This window comes from Prionailurus bengalensis, chromosome A1, assembly GCF_016509475.1.
Source record: "Prionailurus bengalensis isolate Pbe53 chromosome A1, Fcat_Pben_1.1_paternal_pri, whole genome shotgun sequence".
Classification (NCBI taxonomy): Eukaryota; Metazoa; Chordata; class Mammalia; order Carnivora; family Felidae; genus Prionailurus; species Prionailurus bengalensis.
The window spans coordinates 144,310,058-144,327,470 of NC_057343.1; the positions used below are offsets into that span (position 1 = coordinate 144,310,058).

Sequence of the window (17,413 nt, forward strand, 5' to 3'; positions counted from 1 at the left end):
AAGTACTCTGTGAGCAGAGAATTCCAATAAATCTCAAGTACTGTATTTCATCTGAGAGAGTGAGCTCACTAACAACTAGCTCAGTCACATTTTGATTTTCTAAAAACAACTCTCAAGACAGGGCTCACATGGTACACTGTGTTGATAAGTGTGGGTAAGGACAGAAGGCTCTTGTACAGGCTGCTGATAGGAACACAGCAGGGATAAACCTTTCTGGAGGGAAAATTGGCAATATGTATAAAAATCCTGAAAAACTAAGTTTGACCCTCAAATTCTACTTCCTAAGGTGTTATTCTAAGAAAACAAGTGTGCAGAAAGAGATATATTTGAGGATGTTGTCATAGCATTTTAAAAAATTTTAAAGTTATTTATTTTGAGAGAGACAGAGCATGAGCTGGGGAGAGGCAGAGAGAGAGGGAGAGAGAGAGAATCCCAAGCAGACTCTGTGCTATCAGCCCAGAGCCCAATGTGGGGTTTGAACCCATGAACTGTTAGATCATGACCTGAGCCAAAACCAAGAGTGGATGCTTAACTGACTGAGCCACCCAGGCACCCCAACATTTTATTTTTATAATTTTTTTAATGTTTATTTATTATTGAGAGACAGAGAGAGACAGAGAATGGGCATTGGAGGGGCAGAGAGAGGAGGAGACACAGAATCCGAAGCAGACTCAGGCTCTGAGCTGTCAGCACAGAGCCCAATGTGGGGCTCAAACTTACAAACCGCAAGATCATGACCTGAGCCGAAGTCAGACGCTTAACTGACTGAGCCACCCAGGTGCCCATCATTTTTTTTTTTATAATAGCAAAAACTTAGAAATAATCTAACTGTTTGACAATAGGGTATGGGGTAAAGTGTTATATCCTGTGATAGAATGCCATGTTAACCATTAAAGCTATAGACCAGTAGTAGCTTTGAAAGTTTGATCTCACAGGGTGTTCTCAAGATCAAAACTGTTTTCATTATAATACGAAGACATTTGCATTTTTCACTTCCATTCTCTCATTAAAGTGTAGAGTATGAAAAGTTCATTGGCAATTTTATTAGAATCCACATTGTAACTAATCTTTAAAACACTACCACTTGTCAAGTTTGGGTGTGGTTTAAAGAAAAATACCCACAATAATCTGAGAATTACTCCTCTCTTTTTCCACTACCTGTCTGTGTGAGGCTAGATTTTCTTCACATATTTCTCTTTTTTTTTTCTTTTTTTTTTAAGTAGGCTCCATGCCCAATGTGGGCTTGAACTCACACTCTGAGATTAAGAGTTGCACTCTCTACTGACTGAACCCACTAGGTGCTCCTTCTCATATACTTCTGCTAATGGAACATATCTACATTTTGCATGCAGAAGCAGATAAGAGAATTCAGCTGTCTTCTGTTAAGCCAAACATTAAAAATATTTGCAAAAATCTGGGGCACCTGGATGGCTCAGTTGGTTAAACTTCTGACTCTTGATCTCATGGTTCCTGAGATTGAGCCCAAGACCCTGAATTAGGCTCTCTGCTGCTAGCGCACAGCCTGCTTGCATTTCTCTCTCTCTCTCTCTCTCTCTCTCTCTCTGTCTCTCCCCCTCCCTCCCTCCCTCTCTCTCCCCCTCCCTTTCTCTCTGCCCCTCCCCCACTCATTCTCTCTCTCTCCCTCTATCTTTCAAAATAAATAAATAAACTTTAAAAAAGTTTTTGCAAAAATCTAAAATAATGTCACTTTTATCACTAAATATTTTTGTTTACATTGAAAAATAGAATTTTTTTTGGTAAAATATGTTACTGATGTTGACATGTAAGAGTTACCTTAATTAATTAATTAATTTTAATTTTAGAGAGAGAGAGAGTTCAAGCGAGGGAGAAGGGCGTGGGAGAGAGAGAGAATCTTAATCAGGCTCTACGATCAGCACAGAGTCTGACACAGGGCTCGATCCCACAACCCTGGGATCATGACCTGAGCAGAAATCAAGAGTTGGATGCTCTACTGATTGAACCACCAAGGCACCCCAGAGTTATTTGATCTTAAAATGAATTAATAAAAAAAAATTTTGTTAATTGCTAATATTATAATTATCAAGAATACAGTCTACATAAACAAAAGCTTTTTGAAGTTCTCAGTAATTTTTAAGAGCATAAAGGGTTTTGAGACCAAGAACATTGAGAATAGCTGTTGGAATAGAATATAGCATGGGAGAATGTTCAGAGTACATTTTTAAATTTAAAAAGCACATTACAAAGCCTACCATTTGTGTAAAACAAACAAACAAACAAACAAACAAACAAACAGAAAGACATCTCAGGATAGAAGAAGAATAAAAGAAATACACCAGTATATTAAAAGTAATCGTCTTTGAGTGTTGAGATTATTGATTAGTTTCATTTTCTTTTGTACTTTTCTGTTTTCCCACATTTTCTACAGTGAATTTATATTTGGCAATTAGGAAAATTTTTTATTTTTAAAGACAGAGCATCAAAATCTTGACTTTTTACCTGAATTCAAATGAAGAATAGGGAGAAAAGTATTAGCAAATGTTGCCTATATTATGCTTTTTAAAACATTTTACTAAGATCTTTTTTTTTTTTTCTCCACTGGATTTTTCTTTCTCCTTTGTGGGTGATGAATAAGAGAATGTTATGGGAAATTCATCTTAATTTTTAGAACTGCTAAAGATGTTTAAGTGCTTTAAAGTCTTATAAATATGATTTGTGGGGTGCAGAGTTTTACGTTAATCCTATTTATCCCAACATATCCATATATCCCCCATAAAAGCAAATTAAATGATTGAATCTATTTTTGCTGATTTCCAATTTTGAGATTCTACAGTCAGAAAAAAAAGACGAGGGATGCCTGGGTGGCTCAGTCAATTGAGCATCTGACTTGGGCTCAGGTCATGATCTCACAGTCGGTGAGTTCGAGCCCCATGTCGGGCTCTGTGCAGACAGCACAGAGCCTGGAGCCTGCTTCAGATTCTGTGTCTCCCTCTCTCTCTGCCCCTCCCCTGCTCATGCTCTGTCTCTCTCTCAAAAATAAATAAACATTAAAAAAAAAGTTTTAAATAGAAAATTAAAAAGATAATAAAAAAAAAAACAAAAAGACTAGATCAAGCTACTGGCAAATTATTCCTAGTATATTAATGGAAATTTTATTTCATCTTTTTGTTTCTTTTTCTCTCTGGAATTTGAGAAACTTCCTTGATGATGTTGCTTTTATTATCTGCATTATGTTGTAGGTAAAATGCTTCTTGTTTTTTTCCAGCGACAGTGTTTGGACTTGATGAGGGGACCATCAGCTAGGTTGAAGGTGTCCTCATTGTGCTGCCAGTGGTGTCTCGTGAAGTTAATTCAAACAGGCCCAGGAGAGTCAACCTACTGTCCCCCAAGCCTCTCTGCTGGTCCAGGTGGAAGGTCCCTGCTCTGGAACCTCCAGGGTTGGGAAGTTTCTCACCCATCCCTGTTCAGCTTGGAAGCATCTGCAGGAGTGAGGTCTTGGTGTGTTTTATTTTTTTTCCCCCCTTTAAAAAAATGACAGAAAAAAGAAAAATGTTGCCATATACTATACTAGGCATATGGACAAACCCTCATTTCATCTAATAGAGGAGCTGGGTTTTATCTTTAAGGGTATTATTGTAATTTTCAAGGCCACAATATAAGGCCTCTTTCTTTATTGCAGACCTAAGAAAAATCGCTGGAGGGACACTAAGGAAATGAGGAAAACCGATCCAATTTTTCCTACTTTTTGGACCAATTAGTCCTCATCCTCCATGCTTTTATGGAGTTATAATTGTAGTAAAAGAAAAAAAAAAGTGGAACAGCAGGGGAGAAGTCTATCCTGACTCACTGATTTATTTTAAAAAGATCCCAGCCTGACACATTCTATTCAGATGAAGTGCTCTGTCTCTTGGTAACCACCCCTCAACCCTCATAGGAATTTGACAGCAGTGGCTGGTGGGGCACAGTTTCTGTTCTGCGCTAATACTCAGTAGCTGTTGAAGAATTCCAGTGCTAAAGAGCTAAGCCTGTGTGTAACTCCTCAGCTGGGAATCCCAGAGCACAAATGTTCTTATCCTCCTTGGTTTTTCATTTGCATGCTCAGCCAAGGTTAATGTTGCCTATGGTTGATTGTTTTTTCCCCTCAGTCTTGGGTCTCCCTATACCAGTGGTTCTCAACTAATATAATTCTGAAGATGTTTTTGGTTTTGGGGGCCAGGTACTGTTAGCATCTGGTGGAAAGAGGCCAGGGATACTACTGAACACCCTTAGCATGCAGGACAGCTCCTCCCTCCTTGACAAAAAATTTACGTAGCCCCAAATGTCAATGGTGCCACCACCGAGGAGCTCCCAAGGCCACAAATAACTGATTTGCCCACATTTTGGTTTGAATTAGTCACTAAGCTATGAACCAGCCCTATCACACCATAGTTCATTTATTTTGCTTCTCTAGGCTTGGCACCTTTCTGCCCTTAGTTTTTTATAATAGTGGAGAATTTAATGGTTGAGTTTTTATACTTCTCTCTGGTGGATTCAGACATTTGCCTATAGTTTACTTAATTGAATCATAGCTCCTAACTCATGGCCAGGCCCTGAATAGATAGTTACCCCCTAAGTATTTATAAATTGATTGCTCATCCCAAAACCCAAAGTACTCTTTTCATGCTGGGGAGATAAACAGCTCCTAGAATTCCAGAATCCTGAAGGGTCATGTAACACCTTTACCCACTACTGGGTAGACGTTTCCTACTTGAAGTAAATGAAGAAGTTTATGCATGTAACCCACATGTAATATTTTGGTTGGGGAGGGGTGGGAGTCAGAAAGATGAAAGATAGTCACTATTTTGAAACCTTGCACTTTCAGATGAATCAATTCTTCATGTAATCCTGGTGAAAGGTCAAGCACATATTGCAGTCACTCAGTAACCCACATTGTCTCAAGTGTATGTGTAGTTCATCATTTACTAATAATGAAGACTGTTTAAGTGCTGAGTGATGAGTATCTTCCAACCTGCTTGGAGGTTGCCATATCATTTGGAAGCATCGAAATAATATGTGCCACTGGATCTTTGAATTTTCAAAATTAGACTTATGCACACCCAGTCAGACCTTATGGTTTCACACCTCCCTCCTTTTGTACTTGTTCCTTTTACTTGAATTGCCCTCAATCGTTCCTAACCCGGTCCTCCTGGGAAACTCATTTTAATGTTGCAAAACTTTATATCAGCTTTTCATATTCTGTGATTATATTTCAGACCCCGCCTCTCACATATATTCACACAGCCTGCCCCAATCTGCTCCCAAGTTAAAAAAATGTCCTTCTCTGTTCATCCATGTCAGATGCTTTTGCACAGTCTTTCTGTTATCACATGTGTCAACTGTATTTCAATGATCTCTGTCGATTTATCAACATGCTAGGGTTGATGTTCCTAGAAGGCAGGCACTGTGTTATTCCTCTTAGTATTCCCATGATTTTCCACATTATGAGTACTTATTAGAATTTAAAACAATTTCTATTATTTATTTTGCCAGGCTCAATTTTTTTTTCATTTGTAGAATATTATTGATTAACGGTTATTTCTGATTATGAGACTGAATCGGGGTTGTGGTAGTTAAGAGAGACTTTGCTTACCAATGTTAGAGTAATTTTTTTACAAGAATGTTTTCATTTACTTGTATAATCAAAATTAAAATTTTATACACACACACACATACATACATAGATATGTATACATATATAACAAAAGAAGTGTTTTCTATGCCAAGTAGTACCAATGTTCAATGTTGGTGCTCTATGGTGACTGAGAGATGTAGTTAAGGTTTGTATTAGATAACACTAGCTGCTGTAACAAACCAAATCTCAGTGACTCGTCATAATAAAAGTTTCTCCTAAGCTTGCTTGAAAGTCCAATGAAGGTATTTCTGGTTGGGCAGCTCTCCTCCAAGTAGTGACTCAGGGACTGAGGCATCTTACTTGTTGTGGCTTTGCCCTTTTTATTATGTGACATTTAAGGTTGCCGTGCTTCAAGCTGCACATGGGAAAAACTACAGAGGGTCACATGTGGGAGGTTTTAATGAGCCCTACCTAGGAATGGCATATGTTACTAGTGTTCACTTTCCATTGCCTAGAATTATGTCACTTGGCTGCCATCTAGCCAGACCTAACTCAAGGGAGTCTCTCTGTATACAAAATGGAAAATGGAATCTATTAGAAGAACTTTGAAAAGCTCACAGAACAAATGGTAGACTGAGGGATTGGACAAGAACTAGGGGAGTGCTAGGTGGGGTCCAGGGAACAAGAAAGTCTGCCATGGATTTTCAGTCTTCCAATCATGCTTCTAAGATTCAAATTCCCCATTAGGATAGAGCGGGGGGTGGGGAGTATATGGACCATATGGTATATGGGGGGTATATTAGCCTAGTAGCTGCTCATCTCTGAGCACCTAGAAGACGGCAGGACTGACAGTCTGATGGCTTACTGTCCAATTCAGAGTGAAGTTCAAACACTTCCCATGGCCTTGATGACCAGGTGAACTGGCTCCCAGCTACCCTTCTTGCCTCATCTCCTGTTTTTCTCTCTCTCCCCCTCCCAGCTCCATTACACTCCCATATTTGCTGCATGTGTTTGCTAAGTAGTCTCATGTTAGCAATGTTAGTAATATTGTTTGCTAGTATTTGCATGCTTCATCCCTCACGCTTTCCAAATCTGCTCAAATGCCTCTTGACATTGAGACGTCTTCTTTGACTACCCTATTTATTTTTATTTTATTTTTTTAAATTTTTTTTTCAACGTTTATTTATTTTTGGGACAGAGAGAGACAGAGCATGAATGGGGGAGGGGCAGAGAGAGAGGGAGACACAGAATTGGAAACAGGCTCCAGGCTCTGAGCCATCAGCCCAGAGCCTGACGTGGGGCTCGAACTCACGGACTGCAAGATCGTGACCTGGCTGAAGTCGGACGCTTAACCGACTGCGCCACCCAGGCGCCCCTTGACTACCCTATTTAATATAGCACCCCAACTCAAGCCATCTCCTTCAATCTAATTTTTTGTTTTATTTTATTCACAGCCCTTACCATTACCAAACATTTGTATGTTTGCTTTGTTTTCTGTCTTCCCCTCTACTAGAATTTAAGCAACATGAGAGCAGGAACTTTGTTTTGTTCACATGCGAAAAATCAGACACTGGGTGAGTGTCAGAGCAAGCACTAGAATCCATCAGCAGATCACTTGAGGACCAGCCTAAGAATTGACATGGCCTGAGGTTAAAGTAGCTTGAGGCATTAAAGAATACTAACTTTTATCTTTTTTGCACAATCTGACTCAAATTGTCTACCTTATTCTCACAAACATTTTTGCCATGGATATAATATTATTTATCACTGACCATGGGTAATGCACTTTTAAAATTGGTCTACATTGCTTACAATGCATCATAACAACCATTGTAATTCTGGACTTCTGAAAACTAGTGCAGATGAAGATGTGCACAGGTCTGTGTGCGTGTGAAAGAAACCTACACATGGACAGGGCATTACTGAGTTCTGCCTGGCGGATTTCTCTTGGTCTGACTGGTTCACATATCAGTTTATGGTGGATACTCACAAGCACATAGGTTAGCTTTTGTAACTGTTCTTGCTGTCAAGTGATGTCCTTTAGGCTTTGCCCACTGCTATTCTTGTGGCCATTTGTGTATATTGGGCTTTGACAAGTAGATTATTACACAATATCCTCTATCCTCTGCCTAAATTCTGAAACAACTGATAAATAAATCAAAGGAATGGCAAATAGAGATGAAAATGTGTCAACCTTATTACTGATAAAGCTGCTAATATCAGAGAATGTGGCTTAAATATAGGATAACAATGTGCTTTCTAATACCAAATCTCAGAAATAAACAGTTCTATGTACCCAGTCATGAATTCTGAAGGACTACAGGCCTCTCCACAGGAGGGCCTGTTCTATATACTTAACAGCACAAGGAACAAAGTAAAATAGGAAACAGTGATAGAGGGAAGCTAAGCCAGGAAAGACTGTTACATAATAGATGTTCTTCCACATGGAAAGAGATACCTGGAATGAGCAATGAGTGTCTCGGTTAATAATTTAAATAAATTGCTGTGGTGTATTCTGTGAGATTTTGTAGATTAAAAAAACTCCTTTAAAAAATCTAAAAAGGTGTGAATCTTTATACTGCACAGTTTATCCATAATCCCTTGTATAGATGAAGCAGAAGAATGTTCCCACACAACCGAGTGTTCTGAAACTAGGCTGGGAGAATGTTGATTGTGTCTGGCAGTGCTCTTGTAGAGGTGAGGGCTTAGGCAAGCACCTGACTGATTCACTTTACTCTGGAGCTGCCTCCAGTAGCAACACCCAAATACATCTTAGATTTCAGAAGACTACAATAAGGAAAAATTAATTTTCAGTTCTACCATAAATCTATAGCTCAGACAAAATTGGTTAATTTGAAGTGAACTGTAAAGATCTTTTAGAAAATTTGCACCAAATGATCATCTTGCTGTAAAAAATCATGCCTAACCCAGTGCCTACTACATACTTGGAGCTCAGTAAATACTTGTTGAATAAGTGAATCTGGATTTTGGGCTTCAATCTGAAATCGGTTAAAAGTCAACAATGATTGAAGAAATTTTACAGTTTGGAAATTCATCTGAAACATAAATTCCATGGGTATAAATGGATATTAGAAATGTACAGAAAGAGTAATATAAGCTCTCTTAATTATTTTCCACTAAACTTAATTGACTAGAGTAACCAAAGGCCCCTAGTTAATCTTTAAAACAGGCTGATGCCCAAGGCGAGCTAACCACTCTTTGTAGTAGGCTACTGTCTAATAATACCCATCATTTTGAGTAGCATTGTTACTAAGGGTCAGTTTTGAGTATTCCCAAACCTTTTAATACTAGTTGTACTTGTTATTGTTATAACATGATTTAATTAAATATTACTCAAGCTGATGAAACCGAGTGCAAGAGTAAAAGAGCTATTCTTCTGAAAACAAAGGTGAATGTTTTGGAAAGACTTCACAAGAGGAGAGGTCATAAAAGACAGCATTCCTGTTCATAGGTAGTTCACAGCCTTGTAGAATAGCTAAGAAATATGTAAAAATAATTCTAGTGTAGGGTGGCAAATACCATAGAAGATTATATGAAGATTCCAGAAGTTCAGAGGAGGAAAATTACTTTTGGCTCACAGAATCATTGACAGCTATGTGGAGAAGTTGATACATGAGCTGGTCTCTGAAAAGTGTAAAGTTTGGATGTACAGAGATGATTCACTCCAAGTAAAGACAAGGATATAAGCAAAGCCTTGTGGGCTCAGGTTAATGTTTGGCTGGAGCACAGGGTTCATGAAGAAGAGTGAAAGATAAAGGCAGAGAGATAAATGGGTTTCAAGTAGTAGAGGGCCCAAACTTCCATGCTTATGAAGTGTCTGGTCATTGTGAAAATAAGATACTTATTCTTCTCATCCACAATGAACTTCAGTGCTCTTTAGGATACCTACAAACTGAGGACTTTATATTAGGGCATGATAAACCTGTATAATAATTTTTTCATTCATGGTTTCATACATTTTTTTTTCTTAACTGCCATATAGCTTATAAGCTCCTCTTAACCTATTTTATATTACTTTTGTTCAACAATGCATGTGATTAATTTTCTGCTAAGGAAATGGGTATTCAATTAATTTTTGGTGAAAATATTAATTGTAGCATTAGTGAATATGTTCTACGCGTCTTTTTTTAAGGCCCATATAAAATACTAACAATTTGTATTAGAATATTACAAGCCTGCTTGATATTTTATACTTCAAAAACATGTTTTTCAGAGTTTGCAATATAAGCAAGATCACATGTGAATTTTTTACTATGTTATAACAGTTGATACTTAATGTGCTCTAACAAGTATAGTAGGGAAAAAATCCTATCCATTACCTTTCTTTGTTTGAAACATTATTAGTGCACTGTGATTCCTTGAGAGTGGAATAAGTCATTATGAAAATCTGAGGTATTTCTCATAATTATATTCCCATAAGGAATGTCACTTTAGTTGTTGGTCAGAAGAAGGTACTGCTAGTTCCTAGAAATTAATCTTCAGCTTGATAAAAACAAAATATAATAGTTATAAATCTTAGCCTTCAGGTAAAAAGTTTGAGGACCTGTTTCACTTCTTTAGAAGTATAGTTCTTTTGTCTTTAAGTAAAAATAAAAGCACCAATTAAAACAAAGATGATAATGGAATAAGGGAAATCATTATTTTGTTAGTTCTACTTCAATGGTTAGCCATTTTCCTCTTTAAAATTTTCAATTTGGATATATGTGTATTTCCTTTCTTTGGTTTTTCTCACTTGTAAAATGAAAAATGTTATAAAACCACAAGGCTCTTTCCATTCATGACCAATAATTTAATTTTCAATAAGTTATTAGTCTCTCTTTCAGCTAAAGTGTAGAAATGAAGAGACAGGGTATATCTAAGGAGGGTGATCACTGCTAAATTGTGAACACAAGAATTTTTTTGATATGGTCATATTCCAGAATTTTATCCTTCATTTTGGAACTTTAGAAGTTAGATTTTTCCAGCACATTTAATAAAATTTATCTCTTGAGAACTGATTTATACTAATACAACTCACACACACAAAATAAATTTAGAAAATACATCAATTTAACAACAAGATATGAGAATATTACCAGCAAGCATACCAAAACACAATTCGGAGGGTATCATATCCCCTTCTCACTATACAAAGGGGTTAGTATGTCACACAATGAAAATATAAATTAGGGTTTATTGGGAAAAATTTAAAGAGATGGAGAAGTAGCAGAATACACAAATCCTTCAAGTACTTATCCCACAGAAATTCTTACTTATTCAGGGCATTGGCTGGACTGCTATAGGAAGACAAGGGCTCCTGGGGGAGGGTGATGCTTATGTAATGCTTAACTTATTTATAGGGAGAGGTGGACATGGAAATAAAAGACAAGATTGAGAACTTTGTCAGAGGACTGGAAACAAAAGAATGGAAACCCTAGAAGTGAAAAATACAATAACAATGAAATATATGATGATTTTAGTAGCAGTTTAGACATAGCTGAAGACAGAATGAATGTACTGAATGATAGAGTAAAAGAAACATTCAAATGAAGCACAGGTAAGACACAATGAGAAATTGTAATATATGAAAAGTTGGAATATTAGAAAAAGGAGAGACAAGGGACAGAAGTAATATTTGAACAGAATATGGCTAAGAATTTCTCAAAAATGGTGAAAGACATCAATATACAGATTCAAGAAGCCATAAAAACTCCAAGCAGGATAAGATTCCTAAGCGCAAGATAGTAAAACTTCTGAAAACTAAAGACAACAACAAGATCCTAAAAATAGCAGAGTGATGATGGGGAGAAGTACTCCAGAATACCTTCAGAAAAGCAGTTACATTAACAGTTGATTTATCAATGAAACAATGGAAGATAGAAGACAGTGGAATGCTATTTTTAAAGTATTGAGAGAAAATGCCTGCCAATCTAGAATTTTATGCCCTAAAAAAATATTCTTCAAGAATGGAAGTGTAAAAGACTTAAAAAAAAAAAAAAAAAAAAGAATAAAGAGAATTTATCACCAGCAGGCTCACACTAAAGGAAATATTAAATGGAATTCTTCAGGGAGGAGGAAAGTAATTCCAGATGGAATTTTGGGGTGCAGAAAGGAATGAAACACAATAAAAAGATTCAGTATCTAGGTAAATCTAAATGAATACCGACCTTTTAAAATAATAATAAAGCAGGGGCTCCTGGGTGGCACAGTTGGTTGAACATCTGACTCTTGATCTCGCCTCAGGTCATGATCTCACAGTTTGTGAGTTTGAGGCCTGCATCTGGCTCTGTGCTAATGGCACAGAGCCTGCTTGGGATTCTTTCTCTCCTTCTCTCTGCCCCTTCCCTGCTTGTGCTCTCTCTCACTCAAATAAATAAACTTAAACAAATTAAAATAATAGTAAAGTTATGTACACAGGATTTAAAAACATTTATAGAATTAAAATATAATTACAATAGCATGTAAATTGAAATTCAATTGGTTTATAGTCTTTGTGTTGTTTTGGAAAAAACAGAAATACCAATTTGTGTTAGGCATTAATGAGTCAAGGATGCATGTTATAATCTCTAGGGTAATCACTAAAAGAATACTAAAATGTAACTGCCAAGCTGATAGAGAGGGAAAATGGAATAATAATAAATATTCAAAGGAAAATAAGGCAAGAAAGGAGAGAAAAAGGGACATTGAATAGGTAGTGCAAATAGAAAACAAAGAAGACTTAACCCCAAATATATGATAATTATGTTGGTAATTATAGTAAGTTTAAATGAACTAAGTGCTGCATTTAAATTGTCAGAGTTTATTTAAAAAAAAATCTTTGAGCTACTGGTAAGAGACACATCTAAAATATAAGGATATAAGAAGGCTAAAAGTAAAAATGCAAAAAGATATACCATGTAAAAATTAATCAAAACCAAGCTGGTATAGTTTTATTAATATCTAAGTACAACTATATTAGTATCACAGCATCCCTAGGCAAAAATCATCATTTACAGATAAAGGGAACATTTCATTATGATTCAAAGTTACTATTTCCAGAAAGATGTAACTATTCTAAATTTATTTGTATCTAATAACATAGCTTTAAATATATAAATCAGATATTGATAAACTACAAAGAGAGACAAATTCATAATGATAATATAAAATTTTAATAGATCTCTCTCAGCTAATAGAAAAAAACAGACAAAACATCACTAAAGATAAAAAATTTGAATAAGACAATGAATAAGTCATACTTACTGGACCAATATAAAATGTTGCTGAGAGACTGCAGGACACATGCATTTTTCAAGAACACACAAATATTAAAAACAAAACCACCCCCAAAATTTGGCCAAATATCCATAAAACAATTCTTAACAAATTTTAAAGTGTAACTTAATGTAAAATAAATTCTTTGGCTGCAATGCAAAGAAAGCACTAACAAGAAAATAACTAGGAAATCCCCCTGTATTTTGAAATTGAGAAATATATTTTAAAATAATCACTGTGTCAGATTAGAAATCATAGTGGAAATTCAAAAATATTTTGAGATTAATAATAATGAAAATATATATACAATCTTTTATGTGATACCTCAAAACCGTTTTTGAAAGAGAAATACACAGCCTTCAGTTAATACATTAGAAAAAAAAGTTAAAGAAAGGAAATAATAAAAAGCAGACATTTATGAGATAGGAAACATCAATAAAGCCAAACTTTATTTAAAAAGATTACTAAGTAATAACCTCTGGCTGTTCTTATAAAGAAAAAAAAAGAGAGAAGATAGAAATAACCAATATCAATAATGAAAAAAAATGGATAACATTTTATTTGTTTATTTTTTAAGGTTTATTTATCTATTCTTGAGAGAGAGAGAGAAGAGGGGTGCAGAGAGAAGGAAAGAGAGAATCCCAAGCAGGCTCTGCACTGACAGCACAGAGCACGACGTGGTGCTCTAACTCACGAACTGTGAGATCATGACCTGAGCCCCAAAGGCAAGACACTTAACTGACTCAGCCATCCAGGTGCCCCGTTATGAATAATTTAACTCCAATGACTTTTTAAAATTTAGGTTCATAGGCCAATTCTTAGAAAAATACAACCTACTAAAATGGACACAAAACTAAACAGAAATTCCAGGTAGACACAAACTATTAAATAAATTATTAATTAGAAACCTTACCACAAAGAAGACTTCAGGCCTTGATGACTTCACCAATAAATTCTACCAAATGCTCAAGGGAGAAATAATACCATCTTCCACAAATTCTTCCAGAGAATACTGAAAGAGAGAACATTTCCTAATTTGTTTTTTGAGGCAGCACAATCTTGATATGAAAACCTGACAAGCACATTGTAAGAAAAGAGATTATAGGTCACTTATTCATGAACACAGGAATAAAATTCCTAAACAAAGTATTAGTAAACAAAATCCAATATTATATAAAAAGTATAATACATCACAAACACATGTCATCATTTCAGGAATTCAAGGTTGGCTTGACATCTGGAAATCAATCATTATAATTCCTTACATTAATAGAATAAAAGATATGGTCATCTCCATAGCGGTATAAAAAATTGCTTAATAAAATGTAGCATTCATTCATTGTGTAAAAAAACCTCTTAACAAATGGGAATAGAAGGAAACTTCCTTAATCAGATAAAGCTTATCAAAAGGAAGGAGGAGACTGTGGCACTCAGCTCTGGCCTCAAGTATATTTTTCTTGATCTAACTCAGACCTGGTAAACCTTCTCCTTGCTCAATGTAACAAGTAAGTGAGCTACATACACAGGTCATTGAGATGTGTCGGTCTTCTACATCAGAAGCCAGGTAATAATGAGAACTTTGTGAGAATCAGAGGAGAATGAATGAGATGATGTTCATAGCCAATATCCATTAACTATGAGAAGATGATGTATACATTTTTGCATAGATGAGAACACTTGTGTTCCTGAACAAGAAATATATTTCTGAACTCTATGTGGACCATTTATCTTCTATTAAGGGAAATTATTTTTTTAGACTGAGTGTAATGTGAATACTTGGGCTTTGGCTTTACACATGCTAATATAGTCATTCTCTGATTCCTGTTGGCTCTGTCATTCTTCTATTCCTTTGCTTCTCTCCAAAAATCCAGACATCCCAAAATACTTTGGGTTTTTCAGTGAGCCAGGCTGATTTATTCATATGTACATTTTGCATATTCTGTGACATTTTCCTGGAATAACCTCTCCATCCTCACACCACCTCCACTCCTCATCCATTTGGCAAACTCCTATTTATTCTTCAAAATCCAACTCAAGTATCTTTCCTTTGTAAAGTCTTCTCTTTATATTGTCATTGTATCTCGCATGTCTTCTAGAATAATACTAATCACACTGTGTTAACATGTTTAGTTCTGTCTCCCTATTAGATTTTTAATTTCTTGAGAGAAGATTCTGTGTCTTTATATTTGTATTCCTAGTATTTAAACCCAACAAAAGTTTGTTAAGTGAGAAATGAATGCATGCATGAATGAATGAATGAATGAACTCACCTCAGTAGGGCTCTGTCTTCTTAGGATCACCATTTGGGTATTCTGCTAAGCAGCCGTGAACTCATCCTCGCTAGTAATGAAAATTTCTCCAGTTGAGTACATTAAATTTACAATCAATAATTAACTCTAAATTGAATTTATAATTGGTTTTATAATACTACTATAGTCATGGGGTCTCAAAATGCTGACTTCTCAGATGCATGTCATAACCTTAATTTTTAATTTCATCCTGCTTCTCTTAAAAGCTAAAGGGAGAAGGGTAGAAGGAATTGAAAATTCTGAGGAATAACTTTAATTAGGTATGTAAATAGCCTGAAAAAAAAAAACATTTTAAAATAAGATTCAATCCAAAACCAAGATAGAGTGTTAATTCCTAATTAAGTTCAGTGGTTTTATACCAAAGCAAATAAGTGAGAGAAGAGTTGCCAAGGAAATGGAGAAAGTAGTTCTTCCCACTGCTTTCCAGCCCTTTGCACTCATGGCATATATAGGGAGTGAAATCACTTACAGTGCACTGGGATGAATGGATGAATGGATGAATCTTCTTGCTGTTGAAGACCAGCAGGGCAGGGGTTCTGCCTAGCTGTGATGAGAGTTAGGGAAATCAGGATCTCAGCGGTCCATACACCCTTTGCTGCAGACTGTTGGGGAAACTCTGAGGTTTAAGAAAGGGGGGTAGAATGTAACTGCAAGAATTTATGGTCTTGGCCCTCAGCCTCACCTAACAAATTAGGAAGTGTTCGAAGTAAGTGAGAAAGGCATGTACTATTTAAATTTCATAGTTAGGATTGTGTAGGCTGGTGATTTTTAACTCTGCTTTAGACTGGTGTCACTTGGAAGCTTTTAAAACCTAAAAACACAGAAAAACTGAGACCCTACCCTAGTAAAGTCAAATCAGAGTCTCTGCCGGGAGGGGTATAGGATGGCATCAGTATTTTTAAAAAACTTCCTACAGGTGGCTCTCAAATATATCCAGAGTTAAGAACCACTGGCATAAGCAGTGACTGATGATTAAAAATTATTAGTAAGGGACCTAAATCCTAACTGTGTATGTTTTCAAAAAGTGACTCAATTTAATACTTAGTGTCTTTTTGTATAGAAAGGCTTTTGGTTTTGTTTTTATTGTTGTAGAAAGGCATATGTCAGTCAGTAGTTTGTGTTTATCTCAAATTATAGCCATATTCCTAGAAGGATATAACCCTTGGAGTTTTAATCTTGAACTTAATGTTTATGAAGTATTGGCAAACAGGATCGCTGAATTGATCAGGAATAGTAACACTGGAGGTTTTTAAAATAAGCCTTGAAGAGGAGATAGAATTTAGGTGTGCAGAAAAGGTAGAGTGAGAATTTAAGTGGAGGAACAACATGAGCACCAGAAAGGAAAAGGTATAAGAAAATTTCAGAGAAAAGTACTGCAGACTCTGAGATAGGAGCCCAATGGCAATTGAAGGGGCAGCCAAAGCCAGTTGTGTCTTGAGACACATGAGAGCAGTCCAAAGAGATCACCTTTTCAAACACCTGTAGCAGTTGAAAATGACCTTGCCAAGGCTCCCTAGGTCTCTACTCCAATGATTGTGTAGAAGCCTTAATTACAGATAGTGTTTAGTGAGCACTAACTATATGCCAGGCACTTTTCCTGAGCATTTCGTGTGTATTAACTAATTTAATCCTCACAGCAGCCCCGAGAGGTAGGTTCTATTATGATCCCTGGCTCACAGATGAGGAAAGTGCCGCCCACAGGCTGTTTTTTTTAGGGTATCTCTATATTTTCCCTGTATGGCTCATACTCAGAGTCCACACAATATATTAACTGGACAGGAAATTATATAGTTAAAACAGAAATGTACCAGGTATGAATAAGGTAACAGTTGGTACTCGGAAATAATGTCAGCTAGGGATCAAAGAGTTAAGTATTTTGAATTTTTTTTCTACAGGTAGAAAAAAATTTACTGAGGAATGAGGAATTTACTGATATTTTTAAAGTTTATGTATTTATTTTTAGAGAGAGAGAGAGAGAGAGTTGAGAGACAGAGAGAGAGGGCACGAGAGAGCAAGCACAGGCAGAGAGAGAGAGACTGAGAATCCAAGCAGGCTCCGCATGATCATTGCAGAGCCCAACGTGGGGCTTGAATCCACAAACTGTGAAATCAAGAGTTGGACACTTAATTGACTGAGCCACCCAGGTCCCCCTCTACTGATATCTTTTGAGCAAGCAGTGTGATGATGAAAATTTTTAGTGAAGTTGGTATGGAAAGAGGAGTAGGGTAGGGTGAGGATGGGGAGGGTAAGAGGTAAACAT

At 36.3% G+C, this 17,413-nt stretch overlaps 1 protein-coding gene across 1 annotated transcript in view; it reads left to right on the forward strand.

The window, feature by feature from the left end:
* The window catches only part of CMYA5 (cardiomyopathy associated 5), an 89,705-nt gene that overhangs the window by 14,814 nt on the left and 57,478 nt on the right, over positions 1 to 17,413 (forward strand). The gene's annotated exons all lie outside the window — the stretch shown is intronic.